Raw genomic sequence first — 12520 nt, 5'->3', positions numbered from 1 at the left:
TATTTTTAGTAGAGACGGGGTTTCACCGTGTTACCCAGGATGGTCTTGACCTCGTGATCCGCCCGCCTCGGCCTCCCAAAGTGCTGGGATTACAGGCGTGAGCCACCGCGCCCGGCCACCTACACGAATTCTTGCTTTGGCAATGCACATAAAAAAAATTGGAATGACAGAGATTACCCTGGCCCCTGCACAAAAGTGACACTCAAATTCATGATGGTCCCGTCTTTATCTATCCGTTTTTATTTTTTAAATTTTATTATTTAATTTGTATAGTTGTGAGACAGAATCTTGCTCTGTGGCCCAGGCTGGAATACAATGGCGTGATTTCAGCTCACTGAAATCTCTCTTGGGTTCAAGTGAATTCTCCTGCCTCAGCCTCCTGAGTAGCTGAAATCACAGATGTGCACCACTGCACCCAGCTCATTTTTGTATTTTTAGTAGAGACGAGGCTTTGCCATGTTGGCCCCGTTGGGTCTTGAACTCCTGACCTCAGGTGATTCTCCCATCTCGGCCTCCCAAAGTGCTGGGATTACAGGTGTGTGCCACCATGCCTGGACTATGTTTTACTTTGTTGAGACTGAGACTCAGTTGCCCAGACTAAAGTGCAGTGGCGCAATCTCAGCTCACTGAAAGCTCAGCCTCCTGGCTTCAAGCGAGACTTCTGACTCAGCCTCCAGAGTAGCTGGGATTATACGTGTGCGTGACCACGCCTGGCTGATTTTTGTATTTTAAGTATGGACAGGATTTCACCATGTTGGCCAGTGTGGTTTTGAACAACTGACCTCAGATGACCCTCCTGTCTTGGCCTCCTAAAGCGCTGGAATTACAGGTGGGAGCCACCATACCTGGACTAGTCCCATATTTAAAATAAGAAAAAAGAAAAAAAAAGATGTCCACACCTTAACAGCAAATCATTTGTTGTTCAAGTACATTTCAAACACATTGTTTATCTAAAATGCAAGTTTAACTGAGGGCTGGGGTGAACCAAAAAATGGTCCTTAATTTTCTTCCTGCCTGTGCATGGGTTAATATTTACATGTAGTCCCACCTACCAAGGACTGGGGAGGGGCAGAGGCAGGAGGATCTAAGCCCACTTTAGCCTGGACAGCATAGTGAGACCCCCCGTCTCATGCATTTATCTCCTGGTCATGCACCCAAGATTTCAGCTTCATTTCCCCAATAAACACTGAAGCCCCATGCACTCCACCCCCGTGCTCCTGCTGAGCCGTGCACATCCCATCTGCAGGGGACACTGAGGTCCCTTCAACTCCACCTGACCCCACGTGAGGTTCTATCCCAGTGCCAGAAAAATTTCCATAAAGTAAAAGGTGGTGATGGCCGCGTGGTGTCTCATGCTTGTATTCTCAGCATTTTCAGAGGCCAAGATGAGGGGCTTACTTGAGGTCAGGGGTTGAGACCAGCCTGGCCAACATGGCAAAACCCGTTTCTTCTAAAAAAAAAAAAAAAATTCAAACGTAGCCAGGCGTGGTGGCAGGCACCTGTAGTTCCATCTACTCAGGAGACTGAGGCAGAACTGCATGAACCTGAGAGGCAGAAGCTGGAGTCAGCCAGGATCATGCCACCGCCCTCCAGCTGGGGTAACAACAAGACTCTATTTCAAAAATAAATGAATGAATAAAAAAGAAAAATACAAATATTAGCCGAGTGTGATGTCGGGCGCCTGTAATCCCAGCTATTCAGAAGCTGAGGCAGGAGAATCGCTTGAACCCAGGAGGTGGAGGTTGCAGTGAGCCAAGACCGCACCACTGCACGCCAGCCTGGGTCACAGAGCAAGACTGTCCCAAAAAGGAAGGCCATCTGAGCCCAAGAAACCTAGGTTGGAAGTGCCTCTGTACTCCAGCCTGGGCCACAGAGACCCTCAAAAACAAAACAGACTCCCAACATCCTCCAAGTCTGATGACAGGCATGCTCTGCAAATGCATGACCAAGATCAGCACCATCTTGAACGTGGCATTTCCCAAACAGCCACACTCTGAAGGGAAGCACTTTGTTTTTCCTCAGACAACAAACAGAAAGTGCTTTCTCTAGAGGGCCACAGCATGGGATCTTCCCACTCCAGCACTCTGCATTCCTTGTTGGAATTTTCCTGGACCGGGTTAAAAGAGACACAAAATAAAGATGCATTTATTGGCCCTGTTTGCATATTTTCTGGAATCCAGAACATAAACCCCTAAAAGGACCATCTCCAGTTCTTTGCTTCAAAGGCTCAGCAGGTTAGCTTTGTTCATCAAGGGGCAATCCTCCTGAGTTTTGTCCCTAAAGAGAAAAAGGAATACCTACTACTCATATCTTACATTTAACCAAGAGAATTGGGCTGATGTTGAAGAATATACATTGTCACACACGCAAACACTTTCCAGGATAGACCACAGTCTAGGCTGACTGTAGAGGACCGCTTGAGATTAGGGGCGGTGGCTCATGCCCAGCTCTTTGGGAGGCCAAGGCTGTTGGATCACCTGAGGTCAGAAGTTTGAGACCAGCCTGACCAACATGGTGAAATCCCGTATCTACTAAAAACAAAAAAAAAAATTGGCTGGGAGGGGCGGTAGGCACCTGTAATCCCAGCTACCTGGGAGGCTGCAGTAGGACAATCGCTTGAACCCAGGAGGCGGAGGTTGAAGTGAGCCTAGATTGCACCACTGCACTCCAGCCTGGACCTCAAGAGTGAAACTCCATCTCAACAACAACAACAAAATAATAATAACTAGTAGGACACGATGGCAGGCATCTGTGTTCCCAACTATTCAGCAGGCTGAGGTGGGAGAACCGCTGGAACCTGGGAGACGGAGTTTCCGGTCAACAGAGATCCTCCTACTGCACTCCAGCCTGGACAACAGAGTGAGAATGCATCTCAAAAAAAATCAAAAAATAAAAAGAGCACCACTTCAGCCCAAGAGATCTCGGTTGGAGGTGCCACCCACTCCCGCCTGGGCAACCGAAAGCCTGTCTTGGAAAAAAACAAACAAACAGAACCCCAGGATCATGCAAGTCTAACGATAAACACACTCTGCAAATGTACCACCAAGGTCAGCAGCATCTTCACCGTTGCTTTTCTCACACAGTAACACTCTAAAGGGCTGCACGATCTTTTCTTAGAACACAGACAGTGCTTCCATTTAGAGTGTCACAGCATGAGGAGATCTTCTTGCTTCACTACTCTGGGTTTTTTTTTTTTTTTTTCGAGACGGAGTCTTGCTCTGTCGCCGAGGCTGGAGTTCAATGGCACCATCTCGGCTCACTGCAAGCTCCACTTCCTAGGTTCAAGTCATTCTCACGCCTCAGCCTCCCGAGTAGCTGGGACTACAGGTGCCCGCCACCACGCCTGGCTAATTTTTTGTATTTTTAAATAGAGACGGGGTTTCACTGTGTTAGCCAGCATGGTCTCCATCTCCTGACCTCATGATCCGCCCACCTCGGACTCTCAAAGTGCTGGGATTACAGGTGTGAGTCACCACGCCTGGCTTTTTTTTTTTTTTTTTTTTTTTTTTTTTTTTGAGATGGAGTCTCACTCTGTCCCCCAGGCTGGAGTGCAGTGGCACAATCTTGGCTCACTGCAACCTCCGCCTCCCGGGTTCAAGCGATTCTCCTGCCTCAGCCTCCCGAGTAGCTGAGATTACAGGTGCCCACCACCACACTGGGCTAATTTTTTGTTGTTGTTGTATTTTTAGTAGAGACGGATTTTCACCATGTTGGTCAGACTGGTCTCAAACTCCTGACCTGAGATAATCTACCCGCATCAGCCTCCCAAAGTGCTGGGATTACAGGCATGAGCCACCACGCCCGGCTTTATTTTGTATGTTTATTCATTTGCTTATTTTTTGAGACGGAATTTCACTGTGTCACCCAGGCTGACCATTTGAATCCAAGAGATATATCAGACATGTCACCGCACTGCAGCATGCGTAGCACGAAGCCTTAGAATAAAAAAGCAAAACCAAAACACAACCCCACCATCGTTCAAGCGTGATAAGCATGCACTGCAAATGTATTACCAAGATCAGCATCGACTTCAACGTTGCTTTTCTCAAACCGTAACCCAGCAAAGAGAAGCACTTTCTTTTCGTTTAGACAACAGAAAGGGCTTCCCTTTGTAGGGTCACAGCATGAGATCTTCTCGCTCCAGCACTCTGGGTTTCTTCTGGAAATTTTCCTCGACCTGGTCAAAATGGACACAAAAATAAAGATGCGTTTATTGGTCCCGTTTGCACATTTTCTGGAATCCAGAACATAAACCGATACAAAGACCATCTCCACTTCCTAGCTTCGAACATTCAGCAGGTTAGCCTTGTTCATCAAGGGGCAATCTTCCTGAGTTCTGCCTTCAAAGAGAAAAAGCAACGCTTACTACATATACCTTATATTTTACAAAGAGAATTAGGCAGGATTTCTAGAGAACAGCAATGGATTTTGAGCCAAGTGTTCACTTGAGTTCCAGGACAGGGACAAACAGTCCCAATGGGAGCATGTAAAATGGAATCTAAGATGTTGAAGAACAGACATTGTCTCACACACTAACATTCTCCAGCATAGACCACGTTATGCTGTAAAAGCTCCTCAATAACATTTGAACAGAGACACACAAGGACAGGTGGGGCACAGTGGCTCACACCTCTAACTGCAGCACTTAAGTAGGCCAAGGCTGGAGGATCACTTGAGCTCAGACACCAGCCTGGGAAACATCATAAAACCTCATCTGTAAAAATACAAAAGTGAGCCAGGTGTCGTGGTGCATGCCTGTAGACACTAATTCAGGAGGCTGAGGTGGGAGGTGGAGGTGGCAGGAAGCCGAGATCACACCACTGCACTGCAGCATAGGTGACAGAGCCAGATCTTGTCTCAAAAACAAACAATGCACACACACAAACAACAAAATGCCCAAAGTGATATGAGTATTCTGTGTGTAGTATTTTGTGTGTGTATGATATTATATATGTAAGAATATATGAAGGCCAGCTGTGGTGCTTCAAAGTACTGGGATTGCAGATGTCTGCAATCCCAGTACTTTGGAAAGCCAAAGTGGGCGGATCACCTGAACTCGGGAGTTCGAGACCAGCCTGACCAACATGGAGAAATCCCATCTCTACTGAAAATACAACAAATTAGCTAGCCCTGGTGGTGTATGCCTATAACCCAGTTACTCAGGAGGCTGAGGCAGGAGAATGGCTTTAACCCAGGAGGCGGACATTGCGGGGCGCCGAGATCACACCATTGCACTTCAGCCTGTGCAACAACAGCAAAACTCAGTCTCAATAAAAGAAAAAAGAAAAAAAGAAACTTCCATATATTGTATGCCCACAGGAAGAATGCTCCCTACACGTAAGTGCTTGCTTTGGCGGCATGCGTAAAAAAACTGGAATGACAAAAATTACCCTGGTCCCTGCGCAAAGGTTTCACCCAAATTCATGATGATCTCATATTTATCTATTTATTTTTATTTTTTAATGTTTAATGTTTATTTAATATAGTTTTGTTTATTTAGAGATGGAGTTTTGCTCTTGTTGTCCAGGCTGGAATACAATGGCACAATCTTGGCTCACCGCAACCTCTGCCCCCCGGGGTTCAAGCGATTCTCCTGCCTCTGCCTCCCCAGTAGCTGGGATTACAGGCATGTGTCACCATGTCCGGCTAGTTTAGTAGAGACGAGGTTTCTCCATTTTGGTTAGGCTGGTCTTGAACTCCTGACCTCAGGTGATCCACCCACCTCAGCCTCCCAAAGTGCTGGGATTACAGGCGTGAGCCACTGTGCCCGGTCTGAGGTCCCTTTTAACTCTACCTGACCCCAAGTGAGGTTCTGTCAATCAGCGCCAGTATCATTTCCATGGAGTAAAAGGTGTTGATGGCTCAGCGCAGTGGCTCACGCCTGTATTTTTAGCACTTTGGGAGGCTGAGGCGGGCGGATCACTTGAGGTCAGGGATTTGAGACTAGCCTGGCAAACATGATGAAACCCATTTTCTACTACAAAAAAAACACAAAAAACAAAAAACAAAAGTAGCAGCGCGTGGTGGCGGTGCTGAAAGGACCATCTCCAGTTCCTTGCTTCAAAGAATCAGCAGGTTAGCCTTGTTTAACATAGGACAATCCTCCTGAGTTCTGTGTCTGCTAAGAAAAAGCAATGCCTATTACACATAGCTTATATTTAACCAGGAGAATAGGTCAAGATTCCTACAGAATAGATTATGAGCCAAGTGTTCCTGGAGTTTCAGTCCAGGGACACATAGTCCCGATGGGAACACCCAAAATGGAGTCTACGATGTTGAAGAATATGCGTTGTCACACACACAAACATCCTCCAGGATAGACCACAGGCTTGGTCATACAAACTCAATAAAATCTGAACAGAAATACATAAGTACGTGGGGCGCGGGCTGGCTCCCACCTCTCATCCCAGCACATTAGGGGGCCAAGATGGGAGGATCACATGAGCTCAGGAGTTTGAGACCAGCCCCAGCAACATGGTGTAACCCCATGTGTATGAAAAACACAAAAGTTAGCCAGATGTGCTGGTGCGTGTCTGTAGACACTCATTCAGCAGGTTTAGGTGGGAGGTGGAGGTTACAGTGAGCTGAGATCGCACCACTACACTCCATCCTGGGCGACAGAGCCAGACCTTGTCTCAAAAATAACCAATCAGCTGGGCGCAGTGGCTGATGCCTGTAATCCCAGCACTTTGGGAGGCCGAGGCGGGCGGCTCATGAGGTCAGGAGATCGAGACCATCCTGGCTAACACGGCAAAACCCCGTCTCTACTAAAAATACAAAAAAAAAAAAAATTAGCTGGGCGTGGTGGTGGGTGCCTGTGGTCCCAGCTACTCGGGAGGCTGAGGCAAGAGAATGGCGTGAACCTGTGAGGCGGAGCTTGCAGTGAGCCGAGATTGCGCCACTGCAATCAAACAAACAAACAAACAAACAAAAACAACCAAACAAATAAAAAACACACACATGAAGAAACAAAAAAAAATACCCAAGGTGATATCAGAGTATTCCCTGTATTTAGAACAGTATTTTGTGTATGATTATATTATATATATATTATATTACATATATGTATATTTCTGAGATCCTGTGTCAAAGAAAGTTCCATATATTGTATTCTCACAGGAAAAATAATTCCTACACATAAGTGCTTGCTTTGGCAGGGCACATAAAAAAATTGGAATGACAGAGACTACACCGGCTGTTGCATAAACGTGACACCCAAATTCATGATGGTCCCATATCTACCTACTTATTTTTATTTATTTAATTTTATTTCTATTATTTATTTATTTACTTATTTATTTATTTTTGAGATGGCATCTCACTCTGTGGCTCAGGCTGGAATGCAATGGCATGATTTCAGCTTACTGAAATCTCCTCCTCCTGGGTTCAAGTGATTCTCAGCCTCCGAGTAGCCGGAATCACAGATCTGTACCACTGCACCTAGGTAATTTTTGTATTTTTAGTAGAAGAGGCTTTGCCGTGTTGGCCCTGTTGGTCTTGAACTCTCGACCTCAGGTGATCCTCCTGTCTCGGCCTCCCAAAGTGCTGGGATTACAGGCATGTGCCACCGTGCCCGGCCTATTTTTTACTTTCTTGAGACTGAATCTCCCTCTGTTGCCCAGGCTGGAGTGCAGTGGCGCAATCTTAGCTCACTGAAAGCTCAGCCTCCTGGCTTCAAGCGATTCTTCTGCCGCAGCCTCCCGAGTAGCCGGGATTACAGGTGTGCACAACCACGCCTGGCTGATTTTTCTATGGAAACAGACAGGGTTTCACCATGTTGGCCAGGCTGGTCTCAAACAACTGACCTTAGGTGATCCTCCTGTCTCAGCCTCACAAAGTGCAGGAATTACAGACAAGAGCCACCACATGGAGACTAGTCTCATATTTAAAATTAGGAAAAATAAACCAACAAACAGATATCCACACCTAACCAGTAAATCATTTGTAGTTCAAGTACATCTCAAATACATCGTTTATCTAAAATACAAGTTTAACTGGGGGCCGGGTGTGAATCAAAGAATAGTCCTTACTTTCTTCTTGCCTGTGCATGGGTTAATATTCACATGCAGTCCCATCTACCAAGGACTGGGGAGGGGCAGAGGCAGGAGGATCCAAGCTCACTTTAGCCTGGGCGGCATAGTGAGACCCCGTCTCATTGCATAGATGACCTGGTCATGCACCCAAGATTTCAGCTTCATTTCCCCAATGAAAACTCAAACCCCACACACTCCACCTCTGTACTCTTGCTAAGCAGTGCACATCCCATCTGTAACGGACGCTGAGGTCCCTTCAACTCCACCTGACCCCACATGAGGTTCTATCCCAGTGCCAGATAATTTCCATAAAGTAAAAGGTGTTGATGGCCATGCACCGTGGCTCACGCCTGTATTCTCAGCACTTTGGGAGGTCGAGGCCAGCGGGTCACTTGAGGTCAGGGGTTTGAGACCAGCCTGGCCAACATGGTAAAACCCCAAGTTTACTTAAAAAAAAAAAAAAAAAAGAAAAAAAAATTCAAAAAGTAGTCGGGTGTAGTGGCAGGTGCCTGTAATTCCAGCTACTCAGGAGATTGAGGCAGGAGAATTGCTTGAACCCGAGAGGCAGAGGTCAGGTTCATGCCACTGCCCTCCAGGCTGGGTGACAGCGAGACTCCATCTCAAAAATAAATAAATGAATGAATAAAAAAGAAAAATACAAATATTAGCCGAGTGTGATGTCAGGCGCCCGTAATCCCAGCTACTCAGGAAGCTGAGGCAGGAGAATCGCTTGAACCCAGGAGGTGGAGGTTGCAGTGAGCTGAGATTGCACCACTGTACTCCAGCCTGGGTCACAGAGCAAGACTGTGTCCCATAAAAGGACCATCTGAGCCCAAGAGACCTATGTTAAAAGTGCCTTTGTAGTCTCTCCTGGGCAACAGAGACCTTGTCGTAGAAAAAAACAAACAAATAAAAAACAAAAAAAGGAAAGCAAAACAGAAACAGACTCCCACCATCATCCAAGTCTGATGACAAGCATGCTCTGCAAATGCATGACCAAGATCAGCACCATCCTGAACGCTGCTTTTCCCAAGCGGTCACACTCTAAAAGGAAGCACTTTGTTTTCTCTCAGACAACAAACAGAAAGTGCTTCCCTTTGGAGGGTCACAGCTTGGGATCTCGCTCCAGCACTCTGGGTTTTTTGTTGAAATCTTCCTTGACCAGGTTAAAATGGACACAACAATAAAGATGCATTTATTGCCCCTGTTTGCCTGTTTTCTGGAATCCAGAACATAAACCCCTAAAAGGACCATCTCCAGTTCCTTGCTTCAAAGGCTCAGCAGGTTAGCCTTGCTCATCAAGGGACGATCCTCCCGAGTTTTGTTCCCAAAGAGAAAAAGCAATGCCCAATACACATACCTTATCTTCAACCAAGAGAATTGCACTGAATTTCTAGAGAACAGCAATGGATGTTTGAGTCCACTGGAGCAATGGATGTTTGGAGCAATGGATGGAATGGATGGAGCAATGGATGGAGCAATGGATGTTTGAGTTCACTGGAGTTCCAGCCCAGGGACACACAGTCCCGATGGGAGCATCCAAAATGGAATCTACAATGTTGAAGAATATACATTGTTGCACACACAAACATCCTCCAGGATAGATCACAGGCTAGGCTGACTTAAAAGGACCACCTGAGATTAGAGGCGGTGGCTCACGCCTGTAATCCCAGTACTTTGGGAGGCCAACGCTAGTGATCACCTGAAAGCAGGATACCAGCCTGGCCAACATGGTAAAACCCGGTCTCTACTAAAAACATAAAAATTAGCTGGGTGGGGCAGTAGGCGCCTGTAATCCCAGCTACCTGGGAGGCTGAGGCAGGAGAATCACTGGAACCTGGGAGGCAGAGGTTGCAGTGAGCCTAGATCGTGCCAGTGCTCTCCAGGATGGGCAACAAGAGTGCAGGACATGATGGCGGGCTCCTAAACTCCCAAGGATTTGGCAGGCTGATATGGGAGAATCACTGGAAGCTGGGAGGCAGAGTTTCTGGTGAGCAGAGATCCTGCTACCACTGCACTCCCAACCAAACGAGAGCGCGTCTCAAAAAAACAAAACATAAAAAGACCACTTCAGCCCAAGAGATCTCGGTTGGAGGTGCCACCCACTCCTGCCTGGGCAACAGAAAGCCTGTCTTGGAAAAATTTCAAATCAAAAACAGAACCCAGAACCCCACCAGCACCCAAGTCTGATGATAAACACGCTCTGCAAAAGTATTACCGTGATCAGCATTGACTCCACCGTTGCTTCTCTCAAACGGTAACACTCTAAAAGGATGCACGATCTTTTCTTTTAGACCACAGACAGTGCTTCCATCTAGAGGGTCACTGCATGAGTTCTTCTTTTATTTTGACACGGAATCTCACTCTGTCGCCCAGGCTGGATGCAGTGGTGCTATCTCGGCTCACACCAACTTCTGCCTCCTGGGTTCAAGCGATTCTCCCGCCTCAGTCTCCTGAGTAGCTGGGATTAGAGGCACCCACCACCACACCTGGCTAATTTTTTTTTTTGTTTCTTGGTTGTATTTTTAGTAGAGATGGATTTTCGCCATGTTGGTCAGACTGGTCTTGAACTCCTGACCTCAGATGATCTACCCACGTGGGCTTCCCACGGTGCTCAGATTACAGTCGTGAGCCACCGCGCCTGGCTACATCATACATTTTTGAGACCATGTCTCAAAGAAAGCACCATATATTGTATGTTCATAGGAACAGTAATTCCTACACGTCAGTGCTTGCTTTGGCAGGGCACATAAAAAAAAATTGGAATGACAGAGATTAACATGGCCCCTGCACAAACGTGACAACCAAATTCATGATGGTCCCATATTTATCTATTTAATTTTTTAATTTTTATTTTGGTTTTTTTTTTTTTTTTTTTTTTTTTTTTGAGACGGAGTCTCATTCTGTTACCCAGGCTGGAGTTCAGTAGCACGATCGCAGTTCACCGAAAGCTCAGCCTCCCGGCTTCAAGGGATTCTCCTGCCTCAGCCTCCTGAGTAGCTGGGATTAAAGGTGTGAACTACCACCATTCCGAGCTAATTTTTGTATTTCTAGTAGAGATGGGGTTTCTCCATGATGGCCAGGCTGGTCTCGAACAACTAACCTCAGGTGATCCACCTGCCTTGGCCTCCCAAAATGATGGAATTACAGGTGTGAGAGTTGCCATACCCAGCCTTTTCCTATATTGAAAATTACGGGGGGAAAAAAAAAAGATGCCCACACCTAAATAGCAAATCATTTGTTGTTCAAGTACATCTCAAATACATTGTTTATCTGAAATACAAATGTAACTGGGGGTGGGGCGTGACTCAAAGAATAGTCCTTACTTTCCTCTTTCTGTGCATGGGTTAATAAAATTCACATATAGTCCCTGCTACTAAGGACTGGGCAGGGGCAGAGGCAGGAGGATCTGAGCCCACTTTAGCCTGGGCAGCATAGTGAGACCCCGTCTTGTTGCATATATGACCTGGTCATGCACCCAAGATTTCGGCTTTATTTCCCCAATGAAAACTCAAACCCCACACACTCCACCTCCGTGCTCCTGCTAAGCAGTGCACATCCCATCTGCAGGGACATTGGGGTCCCCTTCAACTCTACCTGACCCCACGTGAGATTCTGTAAACAAGTGCCAAAATAATTTCCACGGAGTAAAAGGTGTTGATGGCCAGGTGCAGTGGCTCATGCCTGTATTCTCAGTACTTTGGGAGGCAGAGACTGGTGGATCACCTAAGGTCAGGAGCTGAGACTAGCCTGGACAACATGGTGAAACCCCGTCTCTGCTGAAAATATAAAAATTAGGCCAGGCGTGGTGGCTCATACTTGTAATCCTAGCACTTTGGGAGGCAGAGGCAGGTGGCTCCCTTGCGGTCAGGGGTTTGAGACCAGTCTAGCCAACATGGTGAAATTCCATCTCTACTAAAAAAAAAAAAAAAAATACAAAAAGTAGCCAGGTGCGGTATTGGGCTCCCGTAATTCCAGCTACACAGGAGGCTGAGGCAGAAGAATTGCTTGAACCCGGGAGGCGGAGGTTGCAGTGATCACATCACTGCACTTCAGCCTGGGTGATAGAAAGAGACTCTGCCCCCTAAAAAAACCATTTGAATCCAAGAGACCTAGGTTGGATGTGGCACTGCAGTCCAGCCTGGGCAACAGAGACCCTGTCTTAGAATAAAAAAGCAAAACCAAAACAGACCCCCTTAATCATCCAAGTCTGATGATAAGCATGCTCTGCAAATGTATTACCAAGATCAGCATCAACTTCAACGTTGCTTTTCTCAAACCGTAACACTGCAAAGGGAAGCACCTTCTTTTCTTTTAGACAAGAGAAAGTGCTTGCCTTTGTAGGGTCACAGCATGAAATCTTCTTGCTCCAGCACTCTGGGTTTTTTGTTGGAATTTTCCTTGCCCAGGTTAAAATGGACACAAAAATAAAGATGTATTTATTTGCCCTGTTTGCATGTTTTCTAGAATCCAGAACATAAACCCCT

At 46.5% G+C, this 12520-nt stretch overlaps 1 non-coding gene across 1 annotated transcript; it reads left to right on the top strand.

Moving 5' to 3' along the window:
• The first annotated feature begins 10761 nt into the window (after positions 1-10761).
• Positions 10762-10864, top strand: LOC112429416 (U6 spliceosomal RNA). Its single transcript, XR_003021621.1, has one exon. It is a non-coding gene; the product is annotated as a U6 spliceosomal RNA (small nuclear RNA).
• Positions 10865-12520: the final 1656 nt, after the last annotated feature.

This window comes from Macaca nemestrina, chromosome 20 (assembly GCF_043159975.1).
Source record: "Macaca nemestrina isolate mMacNem1 chromosome 20, mMacNem.hap1, whole genome shotgun sequence".
NCBI lineage: Eukaryota > Metazoa > Chordata > Mammalia > Primates > Cercopithecidae > Macaca > Macaca nemestrina.
This window is presented reverse-complemented; position numbering and strand designations above follow the sequence as displayed.